A 19,653-nucleotide genomic window follows, 5' to 3' on the forward strand; every position below is an offset into this window, starting at 1 on the left:
AAATCTTTCTTAAAAATGTGTAAATATATACATAATGTAATTATAGAGGTTTGTACCTTTTTTTAAAAAAAATCCTGTTAGTGGGTTACGGGATTGAAAATTGTGAGTTTAGTGGTCCCTGAGGTCCGAAAGGTTGGCGACCCCTGGTATAGAGTCTGTTTTTGACAGCCCAGCCCATGCTAATTTAATTTATCTCAGAAACTAAATTGTATGTTCCGTTACATGCAAACATTGATCTATGAAAATAGTTTAGTACTTGCATCAACATGCATTGCTAGTCTCAATACACACTATGTCAAGCTTAGTGTTAACATACATAGTTTCACCGTCCTTGAAGCACACAAGGGCTGAGGAACTTGCATCAGATACTTTCTGTATAACAAAAAATATGTTAAAACACACATATAAAAGATAACTGTAAAGAGGAAAACAGGATCCACAGGTCTAAGCAAAGAATGTATCATAACATCTGGAAAGTTTACTTTCTTTGGTGTTCTTCTTGAGATTTTTTTTTCTTGGAAATCCTGTAAAATTTCCAGAATACTTCAGTTCCTTCAGGATGGACTAGATAAGGGCCTATTGACTAGTTCCAAGGGTCAGATATCGAATTAACCGTTTTGTTTCACAAAAAGTTGGCTAAGATGCCAGATGTTCAAACTTTTCTTCAAGCCCTAGTGAGAATTTGTACTGTAGATAGACCAATTTCTCCTCATTGAAACTTGAATTTAGTTTTTCTTCTGAAAGATTCTCCTTTTCAACCTGTGCATATTTTAGGCTTTAAACTATTGTCCTGGAAGGTTCTTTTCTTCCTGTGGACCAAATATGATTTTCTTACGAAGGTGGTATCTTCAGAAAATATTAATTAAGGAAATAGTTGTTCCTACTTTGTGTCCAAGGCCTTCTAATCCAAAGTAAATATTACTTTACAATCTAGATGTTGTCAGACCTTTAAAGTTCTATATTAAGGCTACTAAAGACTTTAGACAAACTTCCATTTTATTTGTCTACTACTCTGGTCATAGGATGGGTCAGAAAGCTACTGTGGTGACCCTGGCATCCTGGCTCTAGCAGATTATTCGTAAAGGCTTAATTGGTTGCGATAAATCCGCCACTGAAAATAGTAACTGTTCACTTTACGAGATAAGTATCTACTTCCTGGGCTTTCAAGGATGATGCCTCCTTATAACAGATTTGCAAAGTGGCAACTTGGTCTTCCTTTCACACTTTTCCCAAATTTTATCATTTTTACATTTATTCTTCTTCTGATGCAGGAAAGTCCTTCAGGCCGCAGTGTCCAGCAAATAGGAACTGCCTACTTTTTGTCCCACACATTAACATGGACTCTCAGCTTGGGTATTGTATCCCACATGTTATGAAGCTATGGACAGTCATCAGCTAAGAAGGAAAACAGAATTTATACCAGTTAATAATATTTGTTATATAAAAGCAGCTAAGTGTTTTGAATAAACATTTTTACATGCAGACTTTTCTCTTATAGCCGTGAAGCTATTTTAATGTAAGAGCAAACATCAATGGTGTATATATATATATATATATATATATATATATATATATATATATATATATATATATATATATATATATATATATATATATCTATATATACATTACTATCACTTTAAAGAAAGGGAAAAATTGCACATCGCTGCAAAATCTGATAGCTCTGAGGAGAGGAGCATGAAGGTGGCCTATTTACACAGTGTTGCGGAATCGTAATAAGTCACAGACCCACTGGTGGTTTAACAAGCCTCAAGTTATTATAAGCTCTTTCTGTGTGAAGTACAAAGGTGGACGGTTTGGGAGATACCTCCAAGTATCAATGTCTACGTTTTTTAGCTGGCCAGCCTTAACAGGTTTAATCTAATACTATCTGTTTATTCATATCCATGACATTGGTTTTGCAGCTTTATGTTATTTACCCTCTGCCCATATTTTGTTCTATCTCATTTTTCAATGTTATCATTTTTGTAACTTTTTTATGCTAAATGTTTTTTGTATGTTACATTTATCACTAGTATCTTTGTCAGTGACATCCTTTCATGACACCTGCTTTTTGCAGTTAATAAATACGAGGTAAACTTGCTTTTTCCTCTAACAGTTTCCATGTGCAATTTTTCCCTTTCTTTAAAGTGATAGTAATGTATATAGCTTTTTTTCTTTCTAATTGACATTGTGTATAATATTTCAAAGGGCTGCACTCTAAACTTATTTTATTAGTAGTAATATCTCCTCCCTCCTACCTATATATATAGGTATATATATATATATATATATATATATATATATATATATATATATATATATATATATATACACACACACTATATATATATATATATATATATATATACACATATATATATATATTTATTATATTTCATGGGGAAACAAAAGTCAATATTGTTATCCCTTTTCATTTCTTGCAGATACAGAATTGGTCCTTGTCATTGGTGCAAATGACACCGTAAATTCAGCTGCACAGGAGGATCCAAACTCAATCATTGCGGGCATGCCAGTGTTGGAAGTATGGAAAGCTAAGCAGGTATTTGAAGTTTTCAAATCCTTTATTCATCTAAATTCCACTTCATGAATATCTTGATTGAATCAATTTAAATTATAGTAGAATAGACAGAGGTTTTTTTTACTTTTTACTTTTTACAAGTTTTACTTTTATTTATTTAATTATCTATCTATTTTAAGTAACATATTTGGTTGAAAAAAATTTAACTAAATATACCATTTATTTATTATTCTATGGAGAGTTATGAATTCTGCGGGTCACTTGGTCAGTTTGAACGTTTGTCATAAAGTGTTTCCTTTGGTGATTTCTATGCTTTAGATATTATGTAAATGCTGGGCACTACATTAATAACATTATTTTTGGGTTTAGGATTTACAACACAGGTTTGAGGGCCTGTATATTGCTAGATACCTTTTTCTAGTGTGTAGTGATGCTAATGGGTGATGTGTGCAATTAACCCTCAAAACCAGAGACATTTGTGTATAACTTTTGAAGGAATTTAAACAGGGCTATTATCAGTATAGTGGGGGTGTTTGCTTGTTGGGTAATTTACATTTTGTTTAGTGTTAAAGTGCTTATTATTAAAATGTAAATTTGATCGATCAGGTAACTTTTGTATCAGTTTCGTGATGTTATTTCCTACAGTCATCCAATATGGCAGCTGCTAATTTCTGTGTGTTTTGCCCATACCCAAAAATACTTTTTGTGCAATGGATAGTAAGTCCTTTAAGCCATAATCGTGTCATTAAAGGGACAGGAAAACCCTAAATTTTCTTTCATGATTTGGATAGAACATAAGATTTTAAACAACTTTTCAATTTACTTCTGTTATCAAATTGGCTTAATTCTATTGTTATCCTTTGCTGAAGGAACAGCATTGCACTGATGGCAACTAGCTGAACACATCTAGTTAGCCAATTAAAAGAGACAAATGTGTGTAGGCACCAATCAGCAGCTATCTCCCTATATAATAGGATATGTGCATATTCTTTTTCAACAAGGGAATGCAAAGAGAACGAAGCACATTTGAAAATAGAAGCTAATTTAAAAGTATCTTAAAATGACTCTATCAGAATCATGCAAGTTTAATCTTACCTTTTCTATCCCTTTAAGTGGCAAGGATTTAGAATGTGATCAGTAAAATAGCAATAGCATATTTCTTCAAAATGATAATAAAAAAAGCCCTACTGATAAACAATGGAAATGGCTTATTGTGATTGCATTAACATTGAAAACAGCTCAACGGCAGATGTTAACATGAAGTCAATTATTAAAAGATAGATTGTGATCAACATCTAAGATTATTTTTTATTTTGTTAGGAATATGAAGCATTATTCTCATTGTAATCTGATATTTTAAGACATTTGTCAGTCCTGGTGATGGTTTAGATGCTGCTGCTTTTCATAGATACTAATACTTTTTTAAGGAGATTAGGATCATTAGGGAGTTTCTCAGGCTTTCACACAGCTCTTTAACAGTCCAATTTCCTCACAGCTGAGCAGTCATTTGAAGCCCCTTTGATATTAGTAATACACATCAAGCTGTATTTTGCATTAGTTGTGTGTCAGTAACATGCTGTTAAGTGATGCTAATAACACACACAGATCAGTTTTGTATCTTCAAGGCTCCCAGTAATGCACAAAAAGTAATTTGACACCTATTGGGTCCAAAAAATACATAACTGGCAATTATTTAGCACCTTTGTGCCAGTATTACACAGATGACTGAACTGGCCTCACTTGGCTGATGGTAACACACAGCTACTTACCAATTTGTGCCAACAAGACACTTGAACCTGTGATTAGCACTGCCAGTATTTCACATAGAGGATTAATATTGTATTTACCTGCCCATCACTGCTCTCTTCATTCTTCATATCTGCCTGTAAACATTCCATGATGACATTTTTCTTGTTTCTAATAAGACCAGACAGAAGGCACATTTGTGTTGCATTACTGCTTATGTGAAGTGATAGTCCATTAATTGTGAAGTAGAGATATTTGTTATTCTGCCCTAATACAAAGAAACACACAGAAGCTCATTGATGCAGGTTTGATTTCATTAGAGTACTAAAATAATTTTTGAAGCTACTAAGGGTTTCAGTATTTGCTATTTGGGTCTGATATGTTAGCTCAGGACTATTGTATGATTGTCCAATGTAAGAATTATTCTACAAGCTCTAAGGCTTCTTAATGAAGTTCTGGTTGACCATGTGTGAAAGGAATTGAGGAGTTGATCACAATCCTTTAGCAACCATCAAATCATCACCCATCAAATGATTTTGCTACAAAAAATCCCCTATACACTTTAATGTTGAATTGTAGAAAAATCAGATATTTTCTAAAAGATGTGATCAATCTGTTAACGTTTTTTTCTTTGCAAGCAGTGATTGGATTAAAGTTTTGAAATCTTCACATCTCATTCCTTTGTATAAGTGGCCCCCAACTCCAGTCTTCAGGACCCTTAACAGCTAGATATTCATTATATCTGAACTAGAGCACAGGTCAATTAATCAGCTCGCCCATCATAACTGGCCTGTTAAAGGGACACTGTACACTAGATTTTTCTTTGCATAAATGTTTTGTAGATTATCCATTTATATAGCCCATATGTGGGTGTTTTTGTAACAATGTATGTTTGCTTATTTGTAATAACATTGTGCTGATTTTCAGACTCCTAACCAAGCCCCAAAGTATCAGATGTAGACCCAAGTCTACAGATTCCTTCTTGATCCTGTTTGTGTAATGGGTCTTTTCATATGCAGGGGAGGGTCTGCTTCCTGCTTTCTCAGCCCCTTTCAATGGGTGTCCCAGCCTAACCTCATCAACAGTGCTAAACTGGGAGCTAATTTTTTAAATGTTTTTATACTGTATTTTTAGATCAGTATCTGTGCATGTTCTTCTTTATAGTAGTGTCTTTTGCTTGCAGTTATATGAAAATTGGTGTAAACTGTCCCTTTAAGGTTCCTGAGTACTGGAGATGGGAAACATTTCTTTCTATGATTCTTTCTTTCTATCAATTCATAAGTTAATATGTAGGGCGGAAAAAACTGAGTGATAACTATATGGTTTGATGAATTAATGTTTTTATAATCAAAGCAAAGCATATCAAGGCCAAATCCTTTAGGTTGATGTTAGATAGCTAACGCTTGTTGCCTGCAAATTATTGGGGAATTATCTTTGTTTCTTGCTCCTCCCTCCAAATTCTGTCTGGGCTACACAATGAAATGAGGCTAACACTGGTATTTACAGAAAAAGAAGAGGTAGATAAAACTTCATATAACTCCAAGTGACATGAAACTAAATACTCAACCAATATTCTGTTACTTTCATTATAATAAAACTGTATACTGTTTTCTTTCTGCTTTATTCTGCTAAGGTCATCATCATGAAAAGGACACTGGGAGTTGGATATGCCGCAGTAGACAATCCTGTATTTTATAAGCCAAATACAGCCATGTTGTTGGGAGATGCAAAGAAAACATGTGATGCTCTGCAGGGCAAGATTAGAGATATGTGAACAAAAACTATATGAAGAAAACTATTTGACTATAGGGAAAAACAGTCTGAAATGTGAATAAAGAAATTTCAATTTTGCAGATCAGTTGAATGTTTAGTATATTTATATACTCATTGTAGTTTTACTACCATGTAAGTGTAAAATGTAGCCAGTGTTTATGAACAAATGTTATATAGCATAAACAAGGTTTATCTTAACAGTGCTTTCTACCTACAATCTTCAAAAACATGCTAGGATTAATTTTGATGTCATATTGAAAACATGTGGATTAAATCAGAATGACAGTCACAGTGGATACTAAACAGGCAGGGATCATTACAGACAGGTGTTTGGAACCGCTATCCTAAACATTTACTTAAAGGGAAAGTCCAGATTTTCATGCATGTTAAAAGCCAAAAGTTAATGATATAAATCATTTTAATACTAAAAAAAGATAACTTGTTTTCAGAACTCACAATGTTGTAGTAATGCAATACTAAAGTCAATTAGAACAGTATCGATCTATGCAATTAAACACAGGGTTGAAGATATAAATGGAAAATGCATGTTTTAAAAAGCATTTTAAACTGAAAAACCAGAGCAGTCAAAAAAATACACCACATAAACACAATTTTGTTTATCTGATCTCCAGTTAGATGTATATGATATACTACATTAATCTAAACAATCACTGTGTGCATGCTCACTAAATGAGGACTAATTAAGGGCTAGATTACAAGTGGAGCGCTAAATATCACTTGGATGCAAGCGATATTAGTGCTCCACTTTGCAATACCAGCGCAAGGGAGCGTGCTTCCATAGGCTCCTATGGAAGCCTCATGCTTATGCCGTCAGAGATGGTATCAGAACCTCGCGCAGCAAAGGGGGTAAGTAGCTCAGCGATGGGCTGCATTTTTAAATACATATGTATATGAATATATATTTATGTGTTAATATGTGTATATTCATATATTAACACATAAATATATGTATATAATCATATACATGTATATTTACATTGCTGTCTATGGGAACCCACAGTAGCCTGCAATGTAAAGGCACTTTTTTTTCTAACACCCCACTGCAACCAACTTAAAAGCCCCAAAATTGCCTAGTAATTTTTTTTTTTTTATTAAAAAAAAGCTAGATTTTTTTAAAATAAAAAACTAAAATGCCCTCTATTTTGAGGGCATTTGGGGCACTTTTAGAAAATTAATCAGAGGTCAGATCTCTGGTTAATTTTCTGAGTGCTAATTACTACCGCAAACTCGTGGTAGCAATAACCAGCCACACTTGTAATGTCTAGTTACTTATCGTGCTCCAATTTGCGAGAGCGAGATAATTTAGAGCACCACTTGTAATCTAGCTCTTAGTGTGCAGGATACATTTCAGCCTTTAAATAGGAGTGGGAAAAAAAAACACAATTTGCAAATGTCATATACATGAAAAACAATGTGTGTACAGTGCATTGTTGGTTTTACTGTGCCTAATTACAGCAGCTATGCCACAACTATATTAATGCGCATTCCAGTCAAGAGCAACAATATAAAAAAAAAGTATTGAATATCCAGAAGAAATCTGCAAAATCTTTTGAAAAATAGGTAGCTCTCAGTTTACGCCAGGGTTCTTTTCCTGAAGGAATAGTTGTAAAAAACAAAACAAAATTGGTGTAAAATGAACCCAGTTATATAATGTAAGTCAAAGGGAATTAAATTAGTTAGGTTCCAGGCCCCTCTAAAAATTGGCATTAGTAATGTAATATTATAGTATAACTTAATATATATTATATGTGCTATTAGGTAATATGTTATATTAAAAGCCCTGAAATTAATGCAGTAAATGTAAAAATGGCAATATAAAAGTTGTTTTTATGCTTGAGAGGCATGTCACTATCTATCAATAAGGCAGTCTTTTTTCCTTCTTATCTTATGAGAGTCCATAGCTTCATAACATGTGGGATATATTCCAGCCTATCGGAAGGAGCTTTAGCCCCTCCTCTCCCTCCCTCTCTAGTTTGTTCTTGGCCTCTGAGGAGAGAGGTTATAGATTTCAGAGGTGCTCTACTAACAAGAGTTTATTTGTTTTCAAATGATTTGTGGGCTCAGACCTGAATTGGGCCCAGTACCCCTAGGCAACTTCACTCCAAGAAGTTTTAAGAAGACTGATGAAACAGGGATGAGGAGGATTACCTCTGTTATGTGCTTTCCATAACCCTAATGGGTAATCTAACAGCCATTATTGCCCTCAGGCATCACAGGGACTCTCCCTGAGGGATTACAGATATATCCATAGTATCCTATGCAGTATAGTTAGTGGCTCTCTACTGGATCAGCAACCTGTGAGGGAGAAAGGCCTCAGCATGCTGGTATGACACAGTGGAGGGGTGCTTTAGTCCAGGTAAGCGACTTGGGCACTACACAGCCCAGGAGCTATCCAATAGTACTCTACTTACAGGTACTACATAGCTGGGGTCACAGCCTTACACCTGACAAGCTTTACCTATGTGTTTAAAATTGGAATTTGGCGGAATGAGGCACAGATTAGTTCTTATCTAGCATCCTTAGCAGCTCAATTTACCATTTTTTTTTTACATCTAAAACCTTATTTTTGCATTTTTCTACAAATGGGTAGTGTCTCTTTAAGAGAGCCAGTAACTGCCTTGTGCAGTTATCAGATCTCTCACAGTGCAGTTGGCCAGGAGGACACAAGGGGCCTTGAGAGAGGTGTTTTTTTTGCCTCACAATTTTTAATTTTAACAGTTTATTTCAAAATTAAGTCTTGGGTCTGCATATTGTTATGGTGATAAGCTCCGCCCCCTCTTCTTGGCAACCTTTTTCTGCTTCAGCTGCTGTTAATTTGATCTGGTGGATTCTGAGGCATTTTGGTGTTTTATTCTGGTAAGTTTAACCTCTTTTGTGTCCTGGAAGTAAAAGCTGCTAGGAGTTCTGGGTGTAGAAGTTTACTGTGCTACTTAATGTTCATTCTCTTAACTCTTTTATGTTCTGAGGTGTGCTGTGGGCTAGTACTGGTGTGAATAATTTTAATCCCAGTTTTTGTACAATTTTCTTTTTAACTGTATAACCCCCATCTGTCCACTGTGTTGAACAGCATATTTAAACTCCCCATTTAACCCACTAAGGGGCACTCTGACTCCATTTTATGCAGGGCTGTCAATCCTGTGTTACCACAACTTGTTTTATTTTAATGCAACAAGATGATTAAACTTTTGTTCAAGCCCTAGTGAGAAATTGTCCTGTAGATAGACCAATTTCTCCTTATTGGAATTTGAAAATTTAGTTTTTTTCTGCAAGGTTCTCCTTTTGAACCTATGCATATTTTAGACTTTAATCTGTTGTCTTGGAAGGTTTTTTTTATTCCTGTGGAGCAAATATGATTTCCTTCCAAAGGTGGTATCTTCAGAAATTATTTATCCGGAAATAGTAGTTGTTCCTTTGTGACCATAGACTTCTAATGCTAAGGAAATATTACTTTACAGCCTAGATGTTGTCAGAGCTTTAAAGTTCAGGCTACTAAACTTTAGGCAAATTTTTCTTTGTCCACTACTCCTAGGAAGGGTCAGAAAGCTAGGGTGGTGGCCTTGGCATCCTGGCTCAAGCAGATTATTTGTAAGGCTTACTCCGTTGTGGTAAATCCACCACCGAAGAGAGTAACTGCTCAATCTACGAGATACGTATCTACTTCCTGGGCTTTCAAGGATGATACCTCCTTGGAACATATTTGCAAGGCGGCAACTTGGTCTTACCTTCACACTTTTTAAAAATGTTATCATTTGACATTTATGCTTCTTCTGATGCAGCTTTTGGCAGGAAAGTACTTCAGGCCGCAGTGTCCGGCTAATATGAACTGCCTACTTTTTGTCCCACCCATTCTTAACATGGACTCTCAGCTTTGGTATTGCATTCCACATGTTATAAAGCTATAGACCCTCATCAGCTAAGAAGGAAAACAGAATTTATACTTACCGATACACTTATTTCCTTTGGGCTGATGGGAGTCTGTTGTCCCAGCCTTATTTTTGTATATGGGTGAAAGTTCTCATTTGTATCTCATAACCCTGCTTTTCCTACCTTTTTTGTCTCCTCTGCTCGGTTATACGTGAATTGGAGAGGGAGAGGAGGTGGGAGGGACTAAAGCTCTGTGAGGGTTCTTGACCGCCTTCTGATAGGCTGGAATATATCCCACGTTATGAAGCTATGGACTCTTATCAGCCCGAAGGAAATACATTTATCAGTAAGTATAAATTCTGTTTTTCTTTTGCTTCATATAAAAAGGACATTTGTACCAGTTTTTTTTTTTTTTTTTTTAACATGCACACAGATATACTTCCTCTTAGCTTCAATATCAAAATGGACAGCATGGAAAATATTTTTAATTTTTTACTGCTCTGTAATTTGCATTATAGCAATTTTTTTTACAGTTCATTGTACCGGCCCTTTAAAAAAAGCAAACAAATGGCAAACTACTCACCTGTGCTGTACACAGTATTACAGTGCTGTACTGTAAATGCATGTGACAAAAACTCTTCTAGAAATCTTCCTCAATAGTGGTCACGTGATCACTTGGAATAGGTGCTATTGTGAAACAGCACAACATGAGGGCTTACCTGTAATATTTTATATTTAACAATAAGCTTTTAAAATGATTGAACTAGGTTTATAAATGGTAAAGTAATATAAAAATGTTTCACCAACAGAATTAAATGAAGCTTTGTTAAAAATGCATTTACAAATGTACATAAGACCAAAACATTTATATCTGTTCAATATAGGAAACACTTTATTAACTATATCCTTTACATACAATAATTCAGAATTCCTGTGAAAAAACAGTGTATGGAAGCTTGGGATGATTTCCGATTCATTTTCAAAGAGCTCTTCTATTAGAAGTAAAAAATATAAATGCAAAATATAACTTTTCTTCTATTTTGGATGTGTAACTATAAGGAACATGGATACTTGCAGTAATTTTAAGGGCATTTTTGCAAAGATTTTGTCAAACCTTTATAGAATCAAAAGAAATGTAAGTAACATTGTGCTGTAAAGTTTTTACCCTTTAATGTTTTCCCAATGATTCATTTTACCTGCTGGAGTGTATTGAATTGTTGCAAATAGCTTCTTTACTGTTTTTGTTATAATAAATAGCTTCTTTTTTAAACCAACTGCAGTATTGGCTATAAAAATGCTATTTAAACAAGAGATATCAGCAGAAATCAGTCTCTTAGTGTTCCTGCAGTTGCATTGAATACCTTTAATTATTATCAACTACTTGCCCGAGTGCAGTACCCCTTTAACAAAAAATAACTTGGCAACTAATTACATTTTTATAATGAATGGTAATATGTTTGAAACATTGTTAAATGCTTGGATTCACCATCACTTTAACAAAGATAAATATCCCACTTGGTGAAATTGGCAAAACCCTACTTATGCATCTCAACACCATCTGAGTGCCTCTTCTCTGCTGCAGGCAAAAAGAGAGCCAGCCTTAGCCAGGAGCACGTGGACATGTTGACAATTTTGCATTTCAATGCAGTTTTTGAAACAATGAACACCAGAAAGTTATAAACAGTGATAGTCTAACTCTATCTAGTCCTATCTTTTTTGAAACAGTGGTTTTGTTTTGCTTAATTATAAAAATTTGTTCTGCTGCTTAAAAATTGGACAAACAGTTGTGTCAATGTAAACTTGTAAAGTTTTAGGCTGAAGTTTATATTTGTAACACTCAGTATGTGGATTTTATTTGAAATATAAGAAAACTTTTTTTTATCTAATTAGTTGATTAATTGAAAAAATAATCAGCCGATTAATCGATTATGAAAATAATTGTTAGTTGCAGCCCTAAATTGCGTATACTAAAGAGGCATATTACATACAGAGATAAGTGCCTAGTAATACTACTACATATCATGGGCACTCTACAGCACTGGTCCTGGATAGTGGAGGATGACCTCCATTAGAGAAACCTCATGGGTATCTTTAAGGCCCCCAGGTCATTAGGACAGCAGCTTCCACAATGTCACCAGACGATTCCCACAAGGATTTTAGTACTGACAATCACCCTATTGTATCCCATACATGATGCAGAGAAGTAAGTACACTTGATTGTAGAAGTAGCTGTTACTGGCACATCATCCACATTTAAATGTATTGGAAAGCACTCAAATAGGAAAAACTTAAGTAGGCTCTTTTTTTAGCTGCTGCTGATGAGTACCTAAAAGTTTGCAAAGTTCTGTATGGAAAGCAAGAATAACTAGCCATATGTACTTATGTATGGCTCTGTTTACATTCACAGCAATAATTAAAAAAAAAAAAAAAAGCGAATGTATAGTTGCAAAAGTTTGCACACAAGAAAAATTGTGAATTTGTTGAGCATCTTCAATAAATATTTTATTTATAAATTTAGAACCAATTGGTCTAGCCGGCCACTTCAGATTTCATATTGGAGTTTTATGATTTTCCAATTCAACTTCAAATCCAATAGCTTGTAGACAAAAGAGCAGTCTGCAACATTTCCAAACATTGTCTCATGTTAGTTAGCAACTTAATGAGCTCTATTCCCTCCTGATCGTTATTTGAAAAAAGAGGGAATTTACCTCCTAAAGAATTATTTCCTCCCAAGCAACTGGATAATCTATCTGAACTTCAAAGATGTGTATCGCTCCTAAACGCGGATTATAAAATATTTACTGCAATTCTGGCACACAGGCTTAAATCTATTCTTGGATCCCTAATACACATGGACCAGGTCGGCTTTATGGCGCAGCGGAACTCAATGGCCAGTACTAGGAAAAAAATTTTGTTAATAGATTTTCTACACGCTAATAAGACCCATTACCAGGCCGACCCAGCTATTTTATCTCTCGATGCCCAAAAAGCATTTGATTAGATCACTTGGGATCATTTATTTTATACGATGAAACAATTCGGGTTTATAGGGCACTTCCCTACTTGTATTAGGGCATTATATTCAAATGCATCATCAACGTTACTGGTAAATGGCTCACTCACAGATTCCTTTGATATCAGGACTGGCACTCGCCAAGGTTGTCCAATCTCGCCACTCTTATTTAATCTGGCACTAGAACCTATAGCACTAATGTTAAAAACACAACTAGCGGGGGTTAGCATAGGTGACAAATCTTTCAAAATATTGCTTTACGCAGACGATGTATTACTTTTTCTTAATGATCCGCAAGCGGAGATTCCCCACACTCTAACCATAGAACTATTCGGCTCATTCTCGGGTTATAAAATTAACATTAACAAGTCCGACTTACTCTGGTTAAACCCAACTCCGCAACCAAACTATATGCCCCCATTTAACGTAGCAGCTCACTACATTACCTATCTTGGCATTAGAATTAGTAGAAACCCAATGGAATGGTACAAACTGAACTTTGCACCACTACTAAACAAAATTGAAGCCGACTTGTTGAATTGGGCGAAAATACCCCTTCATTAACGGCGAAAATTAATTTAGTTAAGATGACTATCCTACCAAAATTATTATACACTATGCAAAATACTCCTCTTATATTAGCAAAAAAAGATATTAAGCTCCTAGATAATCGACTTAGGACATTCTTATGGGGTATGGGTAGGAGAAGGATCTCACTTGACAAATTGGCACATCTTAGACAATATGGCGGGCTTACATTCCCAATATTTTCACTTTACAATAATATTTGCTTGGCTAAGGTCGCCATGGATTGGATTACGGATAGATCTTATGTAGCTTCACTTGAAGTTGAACAAAAATTAGCTTTTCCCTTTTCACTAACAGCTCTATTACATTGTCCCATTAAGGCGCTGCCAATTAAGTTTAAGAACAAATGTACTATAGTGTAAGGAATCCACTCCTGGTTTTCATCATTACTGCAGCTTACCTTCCCACCTGTATTTAAGTCATGTCTCCGCCCCAAACAAGTGCTTAGTTATTAAGTTCATGTCTGCTAAGCTCTATGCATTGTTTGCTGATCCTGTGTATTGCAGCAGGAATTTGAAAATATATTATACCCAAAGTTATTGGATTTACAAATACCAGCTGGAGCTGGTCCTTTAAAACAACTTATCCAGTGTAACTGAATTAATTCATCTAAGTTACATTACTTGTCCCACTACAGCCAGCACAAGCTCTTACTCAGGGGATTGGATCTGTTTCATTAGACACATACAACCCAGGACACACCGGAACAACCAAGGAGCAACCGCAAGTAATTTAAATCAGTTACTTACAGAAGCGATAAGAGGTCTATCTAACCGCATTACTAAGCAGGTCGCTACCTTTGTTTCATTTTATAAGTGTAACTTGCCGATTCATTGTAACGCTACGGAGCAGCTCTGATGTCACCCGCTGGGGAAACTCCTGTGAGTCTGTCACGCCCCTGTCAGCAGCTGCATGGTTCTGCGCTCTGTCTCACTACAGCTCAGGCGGATACTACAGCTGTCAGCTATTGCAGCGGCTAGATCTCATTTCAGACGCTGTCTGTAGGTAACTAAGTAAGACTATTGTATACCTCTGATTGCCTAATTTCGATACTTAACTTAAATTTATTGAACTTGCTTCACAGTTACTAAACAGAATATTGCTACACAGCAACAGTAGCCATATTCACATATATATATATCTACACTTCTATTCATCATAGAAAAACCCACTCTGAATCATCACAGCCTATGCTGAAATAATAGTCTGTAATTTAGAGTGGAACATTCATACTACTAATTCTACGGCAGTTGAGATCCAACACAAGAAATCCCATTACAGAATAACTAAGCCATTATTATGGATCCAGCCGAGCTCCCACAAATTGTCTTCAACTTGTCACAAAGGGTAGACCAACTCAGCCAGGGTCTAAGAGAATTACAATTGGAGAATGAGACTTTGAGAAAGGTCATAAAAGACACCATCACTCCTAAACTGTCAGCCCATGAGACCTCTCCTGAACCCTTCGTTGCTCCGCCAGATTTCTTCCAAGGAGAGAGAAACCAATATCGTCACTTCAAAAATGCTTGCCTTCTCAATTTCACTCTCAAACCTAAGACCTATCCAAATGATAGGGTGAAAGTTCTCACCATGATAAGTTACTTAAGGGGAGAACCCCGTATATGGGCTGACACTATTCGAAACTAACAATCCGGTCCTATCCTCCTTTTCGGCATTTCTTGACGTTATGGATGAATTGTATAACGATGCCAATCTTCAGATTACGGCTGAGAGCAAAATGAGGAAATTGAAACAAGGATCCAGACCTATGGAACATTACATAACGGAGTTCAAACAGTACTCCATTGACTCCCAATGGAATGCCATAGCCCTCAGAAACCAATTCAGGCTTGGCCTTTCTGATGCAGTCAAGGATGAAATAGCCAGAACAGAATTGCCTGAGACACTTGAAGCTCTTATGAAATTAAGTAGCCAAATTGATAGAAGATTGAGGGAGAGAAGATCCGAACGACAATACTCAGACCAGCCGTATAAAAAGGTTTCCAGTCCTAGCCAACCTACTCTCAGGTCCAATAGTCCTAGTCCTAGTGGAGCTGAAGCTATGGACATAAGTATCTTCAGGGGACCTCTATCGCCGGAAGAACGTATGAGAAGAAAGACCCGGGGCCTTTGTATGTACTGTGGTGACCCAGCTCACAGTCTTAAGGACTGCCCCTCCATACCCCAGAAAAAGAACAGTAAGTGTAGCACTAACTTCACCTCTCAGGTAGTACTTAACAAACCTCTTCACTGCTCTCTACTTTTGTCTTTACAGTGGGCAAGTAAACAGATGTCCGTCCCAGCTATCGTTGACACAGGAGCTCAAGGCAACTACATTGACAGCTCATTAGTGTCTATCAATAAAATACCTCTGATTAAGAAATTGTCTCCGATTTCACTTCGTGTTGTTGATGGCTCTGAGATTTCTTCTGGACCCATTACACATCATACCATCCCTCTTTCTGTCACTACATTAAATAATCACCATGAACATCTCTCTTTTGATGTGATTACATCTCCCCTATTTCCAATTGTTCTTGGGTTGGCTTGGCTACAACTACATGAACCTCAGATCAGTTGGAAATCTCTCAAGATACATCTAAACTCACAATATTGCCAACAAACCTGTATTAGGCAGTCACTACTTTCTCTGACCCCCCCTTCTGACATTCTTGTACCACTTGAATACACTCACTTCGCTGAGGTTTTCAGCAAAAAGGAGGCAGAAACACTTCCTCCCCATCGTCCCTATGACTGCCCCATAGAGTTAAAACCAGGTACAACTCCACCTATAGGGCACTTATATCCCCTATGTCAATCCGAATTAGACCACCTGAAAAGCTACTTAGACGAGAACTTGAAGAAAGGATTCATTCGTCCTTCTGTCTCGCCAGCCGGTGCGGGTATGTTTTTTGTCCGAAACAAGGACAATTCCCTACGCCCTATCATCGACTTCAGACAGCTAAATAAGATCACCGTAAAAAACCGCTATCCACTTCCACTCATTCCTGAATTCATTGAGAGACTACGACATGCTACTATATACACTAAGTTGGATCTGAGGGGAGCATACAACCTTGTTCGCATTCGAGAGGGTGATGAATGGCTCACTGCTTTTAGAACAAGATATGGGTTGTACGAATACCTAGTGATGCCTTTCGGACTCACCAACGCACCAGCAACCTTCCAATTCTTCATAAATGACATTTTCCATGATCTACTCGACATCTGTGTGATTGATTATTTAGACAACATTCTGATATATTCCTCCAACACAACCGACCACATCAAACACGTTAGTTGGGTTCTATCACGTCTCCAGGTTCACCGGCTCTATGCCAAACTGGAAAAATGCATTTTTCACACTACGACGATAGAATTCCTGGGTTATTCCATCAGCCCTGAGGGCATTCAAATGCAAGAGGGCAAAGTCGAGGCAGTAAAATCATGGCCAACTCCTCTTAACAGAAAGGACCTACAAAAATTCCTCGGATTCAGTAATTATTACAGGAAATTCATTCGAAACTTTTCGAGTATATCGAAACCCCTTACCAAACTTACTAGCTCCACTTGCGTGTTCCGGTGGTCGAAAGAAGCTGCTGATGCCTTCAGTTTCCTGAAGGAGTCGTTTTCCTCAGCTCCTATCCTAAGATATCCTGATCCCGACCTGCAGTACATATTGGAAGTGGACTCTTCAGACTATGCACTTGGTGCAGTTTTATCGCAACGCAAGACACCTAAAGAACCTCTATTCCCTATTGGGTTCTTCTCGAAGATTATGTCCTCTGCAGAAATGAATTACTCCATAGGGGATAAGGAATTACTAGCAATCAAAAGAGCTCTGGAATTCTGGAGACATCTCCTGGAAAGTACATCCTACCCCATCATAATATACACTGACCACCGTAACCTGGAATTTTTACAAAACAACAAAACTTTATCTGGAAGACAGGTTAGATGGAGCCTCTTCTTCAGTCGTTTTGACTTCCAGATCTTGTATAGGCCCGGATCAAAAAACGGAAAGGCAGATGCCCTCTCCCGTAGAGATCCTAGACCCATTCAGGAACATACTCCTAGTTGTATTCTGCCACCTACTAAATTTCTCGCTTCACTCTCTATCTCAGTTCCAGACTATGAAGCCGCCTTAGGTTCAGAACAACAAACCCCATTGAACTCCCTGATTAAGAAAGAGGGCTTATATTTTCATGGTTCCAAGATATATGTACCTGGACCACTCAGAGCACAAATTATCAAAGAACACCATGACCCTCCTTTACTTGGTCATGCAGGCATTAGACGCACCAAGGAATTAATAAGCAGAACTTACTGGTGGCCATCCATGGAAAATACTATCAAGGATTATATCCAGCAGTGTATTACTTGCTCAGTATCCAAACCCGAGAGAAGACCTCCGTACGGACACCTCATGCCTTTGGATATACCCAAATCACCTTGGGCTCACTTAGGCATGGACTTTATTGTAGATTTACCACCAAGCTCTGGTTTCACCACCATATTAGTCGTTACAGACCACTTTACTAAAATGGCCCATTTCATTGCATACCACAAGTTACCTACTTCCTCTGAAACGGCACATTTGTTTCTAAACAACGTAGTACGGTATCATGGTTTACCGACTGTTTTGTTCACTGACAGAGGTAGCCAATTCACCTCAAGGTTTTGGAAAACACTCACTACTACTCTACAAATTGAACAACGGCTAAGTACTGCCTTTCACCCACAAACGAATGGTCAAACTGAAAGATTGAATCAATGGCTCGAACAATACTTACGTTGCTACTGTTCCTACCATCAAAACAAATGGTCATCCTTCCTTGCCATGGCCGAATTTTCCTATAATAACACGATCAATAGTACCACTAATTACTCTCCCTTCTTTGCGAACTACGGTTTCAATCCTAGATTCAGTTTCCACCAGTCTTCTTCTGAAAATACACCATCTGTTGACAAATTAATACAACGCCTAGCAGAAAACTTCCATCACTTACATACAAACATACAGCATGCACAAGCAACCCAGAAAAAGTACTATGACTTACGACGAAGAGTTGCTCCAAAGTATAAAACAGGGGACTTAGTGTGGTTATCAACAAAAAATATCAAGCTACATCTTCCCAAGAAGAAATTGGCTAGTTTATTCATCGGACCATTCAAGATCACACACGTCGTAAACAAGAATGCAGTCACCTTGGATCTACCTGATTCATTGGTAATACACCCCACCTTCCACGTCTCTTTGCTCAAGCCTTATATAGGTCAACACCCTCCTACACCTCTTCTTCCTCCTGATCCTATACGCCTGGACACAGACATGTATGAAGTGCAGGATCTCCTGGATTCGAGGTATTGTAATGGTGAACTTCAGTATCTTGTGAGATGGAAAGGGTTTTCTCCTGACGAAGACTCCTGGGAACCCCATACCCACATTGATGCTACGAGGCTAGTTGCACGTTTCCATAGACGTTTTCCACACAGACCTAAACATCCAGCCGTGGTCGGCTTGCTTGAGGGGGGGGACGTGTAAGGAATCCATTCCTGGTTTTCATCATTACTGCAGCTTACCTTCCCACCTGTATTTAAGTCATGTCTCCGCCCCAAACAAGTGCTTAGTTATTAAGTTCATGTCTGCTAAGCTCTATGCATTGTTTGCTGATCCTGTGTATTGCAGCAGGAATTTGAAAATATATTATACCCAAAGTTATTGGATTTACAAATACCAGCTGGAGCTGGTCCTTTAAAACAACTTATCCTGTGTAACTGAATTAATTCATCTAAGTTACATTACTTGTCCCACTACAGCCAGCACAAGCTCTTACTCAGGGGATTGGATCTGTTTCATTAGACACATACAACCCAGGACACACCGGAACAACCAAGGAGCAACCGCAAGTAATTTAAATCAAAGTTACTTACAGAAGCGATAAGAGGTCTATCTAACCGCATTACTAAGCAGGTCGCTACCTTTGTTTCATTTTATAAGTGTAACTTGCCGATTCATTGTAACGCTACGGAGCAGCTCTGATGTCACCCGCTGGGGAAACTCCTGTGAGTCTGTCACGCCCCTGTCAGCAGCTGCATGGTTCTG

General features: G+C 37.2%; 1 pseudogene; it reads left to right on the plus strand.

Annotated features, from left to right (window-relative positions):
- LOC128663230 (NAD(P) transhydrogenase, mitochondrial-like) overlaps positions 1 to 11,172 on the plus strand; it is a 402,446-nt pseudogene extending 391,274 nt beyond the window's left edge.
- The last annotated feature ends 8,481 nt before the right edge of the window (positions 11,173 to 19,653 follow it).

Source organism: Bombina bombina, chromosome 6, assembly GCF_027579735.1.
Source record: "Bombina bombina isolate aBomBom1 chromosome 6, aBomBom1.pri, whole genome shotgun sequence".
Classification (NCBI taxonomy): Eukaryota; Metazoa; Chordata; class Amphibia; order Anura; family Bombinatoridae; genus Bombina; species Bombina bombina.